Source organism: Bos mutus, chromosome 7, assembly GCF_027580195.1.
Source record: "Bos mutus isolate GX-2022 chromosome 7, NWIPB_WYAK_1.1, whole genome shotgun sequence".
NCBI lineage: Eukaryota > Metazoa > Chordata > Mammalia > Artiodactyla > Bovidae > Bos > Bos mutus.
The window spans coordinates 82,714,638-82,728,363 of NC_091623.1; the positions used below are offsets into that span (position 1 = coordinate 82,714,638).

The 13,726-nt window shown below is 47.6% G+C and overlaps 1 pseudogene; it reads left to right on the plus strand.

The window, feature by feature from the left end:
- The first annotated feature begins 2,633 nt into the window (after positions 1-2,633).
- On the plus strand, positions 2,634-3,382 carry LOC138988596 (histone deacetylase 5 pseudogene; annotated as a pseudogene).
- Positions 3,383-13,726: the final 10,344 nt, after the last annotated feature.

Below are 13,726 nucleotides of genomic sequence, written 5' to 3' on the forward strand. Positions count from 1 at the left end.
TCCCCAATATATCTTCAAAGGCCAGGAAGATTACAATTTGGGGAGACAGTGATTTCTCTAGATGTTTGGATACTCATGTGCTAGGCACTGGACACACTGCTCTGTATCTAGGAACAAAGCAGAAACATTTATACTCAGAATTTGTTCATTTTGACCACATTTAAAAGCTGTCACTATTACCTTTAGAATGGATAAACAATAAGTTCCTAAGATATAGCACAGGGAACTCTTCAATATAGCAATGTCTTGTGATAAACTACGATGGAAAATAATATAAATAAATAATATGTATACATGTATAACTGAGTCACTTTGCTGTACAGCAGAGATTGGCAAAACATTATTAATCAAATATATTTCAATAAAAATTTATTGTAATAATAATAAAAACTGTCACCTTTCCTTTTCTTGTGCCTGTTGATTCCCCCAATATACCAGTCAAAACACAAACTTTGGACTCTATTTTCTGAGTGAGTCACAATGCTCTCCAGGTTGATGCTGAATTTTGTCATCTGCCACTCAATGTCATCAAGATACATTTTATTCCTAACAGAAATGTCAGCTTATTGTGCATCAATGTGTATCATCAAGGAAATGATGAATCAGCAAAAGAAAAGGAGAAAAAAATCATCAGTCTTCATTGTTAAGGGATTATATCCAGGATCAGTGAAGATCTTGTATAACCACAAAGAAACAATAAAACATACAACCAATTAAAACTGAACATTGAACCTGAGTAGACATTTGTCCATAGGAGATATGAAAATGGTCAACAGATACATGAAAAAATGTTCAACATTAACAACTGTTACAAAATACAAATCAAAACGGTGATATATCACTTTCACCCATTAGAATGGCTATCATTTTAAAAACAATTATCAAAGTGACAACTTTTGGTGATGATATTGAGAGCTGGAAACTTTGTACATTGTTGCCAGTAATATAAATGCTGTAGAAAACTGTTGATAGTTCCTTAAAAATTTAAGCAAGGTAGGAGGACATCGAGGTGAATGAGTAGGAGGAAGTGAAACTCACTTTACCTTGTGAACACATCACAAATATATGCGGACTTGTTCTCAATGAAAACAAATTGGCCTCAATCAGAAAATACTCTTATACTACAAAGATTACAAAAAAGCTCCACTCAGAGTGAGATAGAAATAGAAGAGAAGCTTTCAGGTCAGGAACCACACTCCTAAGTGGGGAAATTAAAGACAAGGATGATCACACAGGCTGGGAGATCCTCCTTGGGAAGTGAATGTTTCAAACCACATCTTGAGTGTCCCTGCCCTGGAGTAAACACTGGGAGATGAATCCCCTAGGCTTGTTTGAAAGATAAGGCTGAACATGAGGCTGAAAGAAAACTAGATTCTGTTCATGAACAGTGACCACACACACATGCACATCCACTCTCCCGGAAAAAGGCAGAGAACACAGGTTGAGTTTTCCAGGAACTCACCAGTGTTAATTGCAGGCATTCATGGTGACCAGCAGAGCAGGTGCATCAGGCATTCTGACTAGTCTTCCTGGACTGCAAGAGCACACACCCTAGCACACAACTCTTGCTTCAGCACTGTCCCTCTCTGGGGGAAATGTGCCAAAACTTGGAGAGAGGAGAGCAAACTTGAGGGAACAGAACCAGCTTAGAATTAAACCTTAGAACTTCTGATCCAGAAAATTTGAAATGACCCAGTTGCCATTTGAGTGATATTGGTCACTGAGCAGAAGAGACCTTCCAGCTCTTAAATGACTGGTTTTAGCCCTGCAATCTCCCACACTGCCTCCTACCAAGGTGAGGGCCAGCACACCCTCAGTATGAGGGAGAAGGGAATCCAGCTCATATGTAGACTCTCTACACATGCTCTGACACAAGGACACCACTTCAAGACCAGGATATGCAACAGTTTCAACTTTTTAATATAGACAGAGCAAGTCAAGCCCCATAAGAACTCAAAGGAAGTTGTTTCAAATAAAAGAACGAATAAGCAAAACTCAAAAAAAGCAACTAATGAGAGGCAGTTTACTACATAAATAGTTCAAAACATGAGTAATAAGACTGCCAAATGAACCAGAAAAGGGAAGAGATTAAGAGTGAAAGTTTTAGCAAAGAGCTAGAAAATATATTTTAAAATATATTAAAAATATATTTTTAAATCAATGAGTTGATTTAAAAATCAACAAGTGAACCTGAAGGAGCCTTGAAGGAGGTGCTGCCCCTGCTGCTACCCCCACTGGTGCAGCCACCAAGGAAACAGGAAGCTCCAGGATGCTCTTCAGAGTGCCTGACAGCCTCATGCCTAACGATGGCCTGGGATGGGTGTTACAGGCAAAAACAGCACTGGGTTCCCATCCTGTGTGTCTGTTATTGTCTGTCTCTCTTGACATCACCACAGTTCCACTCACTCCCATAACCAGTCCACAGCTAGAGCTTCCTGAGTGTCCAGAGCCAGCATGAACTCTTCCACCAAGAAGGATGGGAGCTAGGTAGAGAAATATCCTTGAATATCCTTTCTCAGACCCCTCTACACAACATCCCTAAGCCAGTGAAGGTGAAGCCAGTGCTGCCAAGAGCCATGCCCAGCTCCACGGAGGGTGGGAAGAAGGCAGCCCCAGCGCCATGGAGCTGAGGGATGCTATGTCAGGGAAGCAGTCACTACAGCAGGAGCTCCTGGAGCTCAGGCAGCAGCAGCAGTTGCAGAAGCAGCTCCTGTTCACTGAGTTCCAGAAAGAGTAAGGAGGCAGCCTCACCAGGCAGCCTCAACCATTCCATCCCACAGCATCCCAAATGCTGGGCAGCCCAACTTGCTTCTTTGGACTAGAGCACCCCTCCCCAGAGTAGCCCCCCAGGGCCTCCCTCCTACATTTGCCTTGGCTTGAGCTCTAGGACAGCGTGACTACTTCCCACTTCTCAACACAGCTTTCAAAACCAACTTAAAAGTATGTTCATTGCTGAAACAGAAGGTGACCTTTCAGAGAAGCAGTTCCCCCTGTATCCTAGGACATGACTGTCATCGGCATCTTTAAGAAGAGAGCTGTTGAGATCACAGGGGCCAGGCCTGCCTTCCAGATGTGTGTAACAGTACACCAGCCTCTGGTCCCAGCTCTTCCAACAGCTCCCATAGCATCACCTCTGAGGATGATTTCACTGGCTCAGGCCCCAATGTCCCCATAGAGAACTCCCCCAGGACCAGGCCCTGCCTCTGGATGTCTCACCCAACCATTTCAGCCTCTACAAGTCTCTTTCTCTGTTGAGCATCTCCCTAGGGCTCCAGGCCATGGTCACTGTCAACAACTCACACCTCACAGCTTTCTTGAAGCTGTCAAGCAGCAGGAGGCCAAGAGGTATGCCCTCCAAACCCTGTTGCAGTTGGTGTACTGATGTGCAAGTTCAAGAGCCCATCCTCCATCCTGGCAGCCTTCTGGGCTTGGCTCTTGAGGGCACCAGAGCAGACCAGGCAGCAAGCACCCTGTTGTTAACACTGGCAGGGAGCCAGATGGTACTGGCCTTGAAAGAAGGCAACAACTTGACCACCATCTATGATGCCTCTGAGGCATGTTTCTTGGCTCTGCTCAATGTGAAAATGCAGCCCTTGAATAAGAAAGTCTTGCAACAAAAGGCCAACATCAACACAGTGATCACACTAGAGAAAGTCCTCAATATCAGCACAAACACTGGAGCTGTGCACAGAAGTTCCCAGCTGGTACACCATTCCCAGCAGGAGAATGAGGCAGGTGAGATAGAGGAGGCTAAGACTGTGATCACTTAGGAGTTCACACTCCTAAGCCAAGTATGGCACAGATTTGTCAGGAAATTAGAAACATATAATGGGTACAATGTATTATTTTATTAGCTCCAATACTTTGGCCACCTGATGCTAAGAGCCAGCTTATTGGCAAAAAACCCTGATGCTGGGAAATACTGACGGTAGGAGAAGGGTGGGACAGAGGATGAGATGTTTCAATGGCATCACATGGAGCATTGTCCAGGATTGATCACATACTGGGCCACAAAGAGAGACTTGGAAAATTGAAGAATACTGAAATCATATCCAGCATCTTCTTTGAACAAATTGTCCAAAAGAAGGCAAATGGAAGCAAGAAGAACTAGTCTTGAGACCAGGGGGAATGGAAACCACAATCACATAGAGTTAGAAAAAATGAGATGTCAGAGAAATATGTTCAACATGAAGGAACAAAATAAAATCCAGAAGAACAAGTAGGTGAAGTGGGTAAGGCAACCTACTGGAAAAAGAGTTCAGAACAATGATGGTGAAGATGATCCAAGAGCTTAGAAAAAGAACGGAGGCAAGATTGAGAAGACGTAATGTTTACTAAAGACCTAGAGTAAAAAGAGTTATATGGACACCTTATCTTTGACAAAGGAGGCAAGAATATACAATGGATTAAAGACAATCTCTTTAACAAGTGGTGCTGGGAAATCTGGTCAACCACTTGTAAAAGAATGAAACTAGAACACTTTCTAACACCATACACAAAAATAAACTCAAAATGGATTAAAGATCTCAACGTAAGACCAGAAACTGTAAAACTCCTAGAGGAGAACATAGGCAAAACACTCTCTGACATACATCACAGCAGGATCCTCTATGACCCACCTCCCAGAATATTGGAAATAAAAGCAAAAATAAACAAATGGGACCTAATTAACCTTAAAAGCTTCTGCACATCAAAGGAAACTATTAGCAAGGTGAAAAGACAGCCTTCAGAATGGGAGAAAATAATAGCAAATGAAGCAACTGACAAACAACTAATCTCAAAAATATACAAGCAACTCCTACAGCTCAACTCCAGAAAAATAAATGACCCAATCGAAAAATGGGCCAAAGAACTAAATAGACATTTCTCCAAAGAAGACATACAGATGGCTAACAAACACATGAAAAGATGCTCAACATCACTCATTATCAGAGAAATGCAAATCAAAACCACTATGAGGTACCATTTCACACCAGTCAGAATGGCTGTGATCCAAAAGTCTACAAATAATAAATGCTGGAGAGGTTGTGGAGAAAAGGGAACCCTCTTACACTGTGGTGGGAATGCAAACTAGTACAGCCACTATGGAGAACAGTGTGGAGATTCCTTAAAAAACTGGAAATAGAACTGCCTTATGATCCAGCAATCCCACTGCTGGGCATACACACTGAGGAAACCAGAAGGAAAAGAGACACGTGTACCCCAATGTTCATCGCATCACTGTTTATAATAGCCAGGACATGGAAGCAACCTAGATGTCCATCAGCAGATGAATGGATAAGAAAGCTGTGGTACATATACACAATGGAGTATTACTCAGCCATTAAAAAGAATACATTTGAATCAGTTCTAATGAGGTGGATAAAACTGGAGCCTATTATACAGAGTGAAGTAAGCCAGAAGGAAAAATACCAATACAGTATACTAACGCATATATATGGAATTTAGAAAGATGGTAACAATAACCCGGTGCACGAGACAGCAAAAGAGACACTGATGTATAGAACAGTCTTATGGACTCTGTGGAAGAGGGAGAGGCTGGGATGATTTGGGAGAATGACATTGAAACATGTAAAATATCATATAAGAAACGAGTCACCAGTCCAGGTTTGATGCACAGTACTGGATGCTTGGGGCTAGTGCACTGGGACAACCCAGAGGGATGGTATGGGGAGGGAGGAGGGAGGAGGGTTCAGGATGGGGAACACATGTATACCTGTGGCGGATTCATTTTGATATTTGGCAAAACTAATACAATTATGTAAAGTTTAAAAATAAAATAAAATTTTTTTTAAAAAAAGGAAGAAAAAAAAGTAAAAAAAAAAAGAGTTGAATAATTTTTTAAAAATTGAAATGAAAACTACACTAGAAGGAATCAATAGCATAATAACTGAAACAGAAGAATGGATAACTTATCTGAACAGCAAATTTGTGGAAGTCACTGCCATTGAACAGAAAGATAAAATAAGAATGAAAAGAACTGAAGACAGTCAAATGGACCTCTGAAGCAACTTAAATGTTCATCAACTGAGGAATGGATAATGAAGCTATGGATCATATTAATATAACTACATTATAAAAATCCAAAAAGAAGAAAAAGGACAGAGAGGACCTGAAGAAAATATCTGAAGAGATAATAACTGGAACTTCCTAAACATAGGAAAAGGAACAGTCACTGAAATCCAGGAAGCACAGAGAGTCCCAGGCAGGAAAAATTCAATGAGAAACATGCTAAGACACATATTAATCAAACTAAGAAAAATTAATGACAAAGAAAAAAATATTTAAAGCAACAAGGGAAAGGCAACAAATAACATACAAGGAACTCCCCTAAGTTTGCAGGTAATTTTTCCACAGAAATTCTGCAGGGCAGAAGGAGTGGCATGATATATTCAAAATTTATGAAAGTGAAAAGCCTACAACCAAAAGTACTCTCCCCAGCAAGGATCACATTCAGCTTTGACAATGATATCAAAAGCTTTGCAGATAATCAAAAGCTAACAGAATTCAGCACTATCAGAACAGCTTTGAAACAAATTTTAAAGGAAATTCTCTAATGGAGAATTGGGGTACTGGCAGGAAGGGCACCATCTCCTTTACTAAATATTTCAGACAGCCACCGAGTTCTTTTTGGTTTCTGATTTCAGATTTCTTTGATATGGTCCATTTTCAGTCTTTATTGAATTTGTTACAATATTGCTTCTGTTTTATGTTTTCATTTTTTGACTTCAAGGCATGTGGGATTGTTACTGAGTCCAAGCTCACTCTGCTTGCTGCACAACAGGGCAATAAAGCAGAGGTGGGGTGTTGAGGCAGGAAATATGACTTTATTCAAAAAGCTGGCAGACTGAAAAGATGGCAGACTAACATCTCAAAGTAACCATCTTGTCAGGGTCTGGATGCTAGTGTCTTTTATATAACACAGAGCTGGGTGGAGGGGGCATGAGGAAATAAAGGAAAAAGGCCATTAATCTTACAATATCTCCTGGAATGGCCAGCCTCAGGAGGGAGTGTGTTAATTTCTTCATTCCTGTAGCCATCCACAGGTGGACAGGGCCCTGAACAAAGGCAAAGGGGCAGGGTTCCCCAAGGCAGGCCATTATGTATGGACAGTATCCTTGTAGTAAACAAACCAACGAGAAGCAAATGTTAAAGTAAATGATCCAACATGGAGTCAGATTTTGTCCTTCCCTGTAACAATTCCCCACAGTCAGTGTCCATTCCACAGTTTTATGGGGAAAGAGGTGATGATCATCCTAATTGCTTCATTAGTTGCATCTTTTGGGGAGTGTCCACCATCGGTACCAATGTTTCAAATGCTGAGATTTGTCCTCCTTTGTTGTTCTTTGGAAAGTATCTGTAGACATTTAAAAATGTTCACATATGAAAAACATTTATAACCTAAGTGTTGAGAGTTATGTTCTATTCAGTGAGAATCTTTTAGGACTTCAAACTGAGGAGGCAGCATCTGAAGTTAAGGAATTTAGCACTTTTCTATGTATGGGAGGAGAAGGCAACGGCACCCCACTCCAGTACTCTTGCCTGGAAAATCCCATGGACGGAGGAGCCTGGTAGGCTGCAGTCCATGGGGTCGCTAGAAGTTGGACACGACTGAGCGACTTCACTTTCACTTTTCACTTTCATGCATTGGAGAAGGAAATGGCAACCCACTCCAGTGTTCTTGCCTGGAGAATCCCAGGGACGGGGGAGCCTGGTGAGCTGCCGTCTCTGGGGTCGCACAGAGTCGGACATGACTGAAGTGACTTAGCAGCAGCATGTATGGGAAGATGCAAGAGTCATTAAATTGAAATCATTCCCTTTGATATGCACCTCACCATCTGGGGCCAGTATCCTGTATTCTCCTTCCTGAGTTTCCTCAAGGCTCACCATGGGGAGTGGCTGCAGTCTGATGGCTGCTAGTCCGCAGGTATTCTTCTCCTTCCTGAGGCTCTGGGGAACTAAAGTATGAATATCAAAGAAAATCTTACTGCACTGAAGGTTCCCCTTGAGATGGGCAGGGGCAGCACCAGGACTACAAAAGGTTTTTGTAGTTTCAAGCAGTAGAAACCCTGGTCCAGAGCTTTGGGACTGGGACAGGGCCAGGGGAGCGGGAGAGGCAGCATCTCACAGCAAGGGGGCCTTTCTGGGATTGTGGGGTTGCCGCTATCTGCTGTCCAGGATCACCCACTGACGGGGGCCACCCATCGGCAGCCCCACCCCTGCTGCATCACTCCTGCTCTCAGGCCCTCCTCCCCATGGCTGCTCCCACCCCCTCCCTGCTCAGCTGCCAGTTGTCCTTTCAGCTCCCAACTCCTGCCCCTGAAAACAGGAATCTGACTGGCCACTCCGATTCCAGGTCCAAACTCTCCCTCCTGGGGCACCATCCTGCTCAGAGACTCAGGGACCCCCGAGCCGCAGCTTCTTGGGAAGCATCTGTTGGTGCCATGGCCATATACCCAGTTCTCCAACCTACACCTGGGACTGAAAAGTACCAGGTGTTTCAAAGGAAAGGAAGCTGGAAGAGGGTGTTCCCCTTCCCCTCTGGGCCTGCAACCAGCAGCCACTAATGCTGCCTCCTCTGCCCCCACACTGCTCAGTGGGCAGACAAGCTGTGTTCTGATCACCCATGTGAGGCCAAGGCCATCTCAGACCCATCATGGATCAAACATTAGAGGCTTGGCTCTAACCACCAGGACACAGCTCCCTGACCCCTCAGCACAGCCCTCACCAACCACTTCTCTCCCTCTGGTTCGTGTGCTTGGCCTATCTCCTGCCCTGTGGCCATTGTCCAGACAGGACTCCCCGGACCAGGGTCGGGGAGAAGGGAGGGCAGAAGGGGCCTAGGATCAGAGCATGATGGGAAGGTGGGAGTGTGGAGTATCACCCTCCCCTTCAGCACTTAATAGTTTCCTAGTCCCTGAAGTTAATCACATCAAGGGGAACCTGTTCCCCCATAGTGACAGTCACATCAAAGGATGCCCTAAAGATTTCTGGAAGAGTAAACAAACCATGTGGAAATTATTATAATACTGTGGTGAAGTATTTGAACTTGTATCACTCGATGTCATTTGATCATGTCCATCATGAGCTGACTACAAGGGGATACATCTAATCTTAGATTTTATATTAGTTTGCTTTGTCACATTGGCTGAAACTATCAATTCCCCTCCCCTTTGTCCCCACAGGAACCTCTGTGAGGCAAGTCTCAGCATCGGACGCAGATGGCAATAATGAAACCTACAACACAGACAACTCGGCCATTGCCGATACCCTCAGCCAAGATCACCCGGTGCCATGTCACATAAGCTAGCACGTGGAGACCACCAGCATGCCCACTGCCGGGCTGGACCCACAGGTCAGGGGTTAGCAGAGGTCCACCAGTGCTGCAACCAAATCTACGCCCGTACCCCCTGGCGAGGCACAGACACACCAGCCACTCAGAAGAGGCACCAGCGATAAGGACCAAGACATGACATGGTAAAACCCCTAGAAGAGAACACAGGCAAAACATTCTCTGACATAAATCATACCAATGGTTACTTTAGTCAGCCTCCCAAGGCAACAGAAATAAAAACAAAAATAAACAAAGGGGACCTAATCAAACTTACAATCTTTTGTACCATAAAGCAGAGGAAACCACAAACAAGATGAAAAAGACAACTTCCAGAATGGGAGAAAATATTTCCAAATGTTGTGACCGACAAGGATTTAATTTCCAAAACACACAAACAGCTTATACAACTCAGCAACAACAACAACAAAAAAAACCCAATCAAAAAAAAAAAAAGGCAGAACTAACCAGGCATGTCTCCAAACATGAATTACACAGTCACCAACACCACCAACCCTCTAGCTCTCAGCCTGACTGCGAAGTCCAGCTGAGGCCAGCAGACACCCCATGAGCTATGCTCTGTGGCGGCCCCTGTGTCACTGGTAAGCAGCAGTGTCACAATGCAAGCCAGCAGTACTCAGCCTGGCAGACTGCTCGAATCAGTGGGGACACACTGACCCATGAACACTCCCGATTCTGGGCCAGGCAGTGACCTGAACGGGCAGATGAGTGAAGAAAGCAGAGTCCACAGCTCAGACAGATCCAGCCATCCCCAGGCAGGGAAGGGGCCCCATCTCTGGCCAGAGCCCTTGGGATCCCTGGCTTAAGAATAAAGAGGCTTCAGGCACAGGTGGTCAGAACAAACTTGGAGCTGCTTTTTAAGACATTCAGGGCAGGACACATAGGTGAGTGAAGGCCAGAGGGAGTTCATCATAAAAAAACAGAGTGTCTAGGGGAACAGACGGACTTGGGTGGAGCTGAGCCCTGTGGGGGCTGGGAGGCTGGGCTTAGAAACCCTGTATGCCTCTCTCCCATCTCTGCCTCCTAATCTACTTAACCCCTACTCTGCAGCCTGATGTTGTCTGTCCTGTGCAGCTCCACTCAGACTGTCCATTCATTCAAAGGATATTTGTTTAGAACCTGCCTCTGGCCAAGTCATGTTCCAGACACCAGGCCAGCCATGAGGAGACAGACAATAACTCCAGTCCTTGGGGAGCAGAAACTTTACCAGGGGCCAAACACATCCCTCCTGTGGCCACCGCCCCCAGCCTCACCCTCCTCAGCCCATTGGCCAGCCCTCCAGGAGCTCCAGCCCAAGGACATGGTGACATCTGAGCATCTCCTCTCCTCCAAAAAGGTGGCTCTCTGGACTCATTGCCCATCAGCCTCTTGCACCCAGTGCTCTGTGTCCTTCTCAGCACATACCACCATCTGAAACAGGCTCCCCGTCACCTGCATCACCTCAGTGTACTGGCAATGTTATACCCTTGGTGAAGGAAGGTTCCAGATGCCTTCACAAACTTTCTGTTGAGTTTTCACCACAAATTCCCATAACGGTGGCCTGGAAGAGCTCTCTAGACAGGTGCGGAGCAGGGGTTCAGCGGGCTGGAGAGGGTGAACTCACATGGGCCGCTCCAGTGGTTCAGGACAGGACAAGGGCCTCCCAGCACCGGCTTGGACCTGGATGCCAGGCAGACCAGCTTCATTCTCCCTGGGACCACGAGGGGGCGAGTCTCTTGTTGCTGCTCAGGGTCTTGGCTGCCCAGGAAGAACTGTCAGTTCCAAGGTACTGAGTACCCTGTGTGCTGTTACCCGTTGTCCCTGCGTGATCTCAACTCCCCCAGACAGAACTCTTTGGGCTACATGCTTGGAACAATCAACAGGAGTGGTTTAAAATCACAATCCAGGACCTCCCAGCACCAGCTAGGACCTGGATGCCAGGCAGACAAGCTTCATTCTCCCTGGGACCATGAGGGGGCAAGTCTCTTGTTGCTGCTCCATAATCCAAGTAACACAATCCAGACACAAAAGGCCCCACACACCTACCACAAGGCCCAGGGGTAACACCAGAAGGCGAGCTGCTTATCTCCTCCTCAGCATCTTGTGTCTTCCTTAGCGCGAGTCATGCCCTCCTGGTGCCAAGGGGCTGCTGCATCTCCAGCATCACATCACACAGTCAGAAGGGAGTAGGAGGAGGAGGGCAGGCCCTCAGCAGAACTGCGCTTTGCTCCCAGGAGCCCAAAGGTGCTGAGTGGCCACTACTGGCTGGATCCAGTCAGGCAGCTACCGCTTGGGGGGTCATGTGGTGAGCACGGCATGGCTGGCCCTATTAGGCTGGACCTGCCTTCTCTTAGTCAGCCCGCTGCCCTCTCAGGTTCCAGGGGAAGCCTGCAGGCCAGACAGGGGCCCTGGTGAGGCCTCAGAAGCACCTGTGGTGACGCCCTGCCCTGGCCTGCCCTGTGCTCTCCCAGGACTAGGTTGTCCCTTGGAGCAGAGAAGGTACAAGGGCTCTAGATGGGAAGTGTGACAGGGCAGCCACCAAAAAAGGTTTGACTGTTGTTGTTCACTGGCTTCTGACATCTGTACAAGGAAAGGTTACAGAGTGAAAATGATCAGCCTGTCGACACTGCTCGTCCCAGACTTGGTCCTGGCGTCACTCTTCTGTGTCCCACACCAGGCGTTCCAGCACACAGCCCCTCTGCACCTCAGCTTCACCCTCTGTGACACGGGGACTCTGACAGCCACAGCCTGAGCCTGTGATGGTGACGAGGTGAACTAACCCTTGTAATGGAGTGAAAATGGCTGCAGATTCAAACCATGAAGCTATACTGCCTCTCCCCCTGGTCAACAGCCACTACTCACCCCTCACCTCACAGGTCAGCGGCCTCCTCACTCTGTGCTGGGCTACACAACTGCCGGTGTGTAGAGAAGTTCATTGATTTAATTGTCCCTCGTGGGAGCAGCATGATTGTTTCTGGTCCCGTCCCCATGGCCGTTTGCCTAAACTGGTGTGTGTGTCTCTGTGGTGTCACCTCCTAAAAACATAAGCCGTGCCAAACCTCATCCTATTTACATCTCAAACACACACTTACTGGTTACCTCCAAAGCAGTTGTAAGCAACACACAAACTTTGCAGAGAGGTCTCCTTCCCCAGCTCAGAAGGGATCTTTAAGGCTCAAACTGACCGGGCTCACTATCCAGTCATTAGAACATGCAGTTTAGTGAGAAGAAAAAGGACACCACACCCAGAACAACAACCCGTCAGGCAACGTTACGCAGACTGTAAACACAGAAGGCCCTTATTTGTATCTAATCTGTTACATAAAATCTGTTCCATGCGCACATCACGAGATATTTTAATACAATGACAGGATTCACGCCTGTATGTTCAGCCTTGCCTCTTCCGTCATTTCTGCACAGCCCGGACCCTACGCTGTCAGTGTAGGGGGTCCCTGCACCTTGGGAGTCGAGGGCCAGAGCAGGTAAACGACCACAAGGGTGTCACCCCGCACTGTCACTCTCAACCCGGGGTCGGTCCTGCCTGGGGCACCTCCACGAGGCCTGGCGGGGCTTCCAGCAAATCCTGACAGTTCAGGGAAGGAAAACAAGCTGCACAAGTTCAGGAACCCTGAGGGTGGTCGGGCTCCACCTGCACTGCCAGCGTGGACTTCGGCTAGAGCTCGGCCGGGTCTTTCCCCCACCGCCCGCACAGGGTCCTGCGTCCCTCCCGGTCCTGCGCCCCGACCCCGCCCTGCGCCCCCTCCCCGTCCTGAGCCCCACCACTTCCCGCGCCCCTTCTCCCGACCAGCGCCTCCTTCCCCGTCCTCTGCTCCCCATCCCCCCGCCCGCGCCCCATCGCGCCCCATCTCCCCATCCGGTGCCCCTTCCCCAGTCCTGCAACCCCTCCGGGTTCTGCGTCCCCTCTCGGTGATCCCCGCCCCTCCCTGCCGGTCCCGCCCAGCTCTCCACCCCAGGTTCCCCAATCCAGCCCCTCGTGCCCCACCCCCACTCCCACCCCCACGCTGCAGGGTCACTCCACTTCCTCCCGGGAGGAGCCTCCACGACCCCGCGACCCCCGAAGGTCTGCGCACTGATTGTTCCTTTGCCCCCCACTCAGTTGCGGTAGTTTACTCCAGGCGCTACCTCTACGTGGAGTGTGGACACAAGGAGGCCCCACAGGCGCATCCCTGCCCCTCTCAGGGTCCAGGGCAGAGGCATGGAGCCGGGCTGCAGCCCGCTGACCACACATGTGCTGGACACTGCCTCAGGGCTCCCAGCCCAGGGCCTCTGCCTCTGTCCAGACAGGAGGACCCTGGCCAGCAGTGGACCGAGCTGAAGAAAAGGTAGGAGGGTGGTCTGGGGCAGGGCTCGAGTCCGAATACCCTTCACCCCACC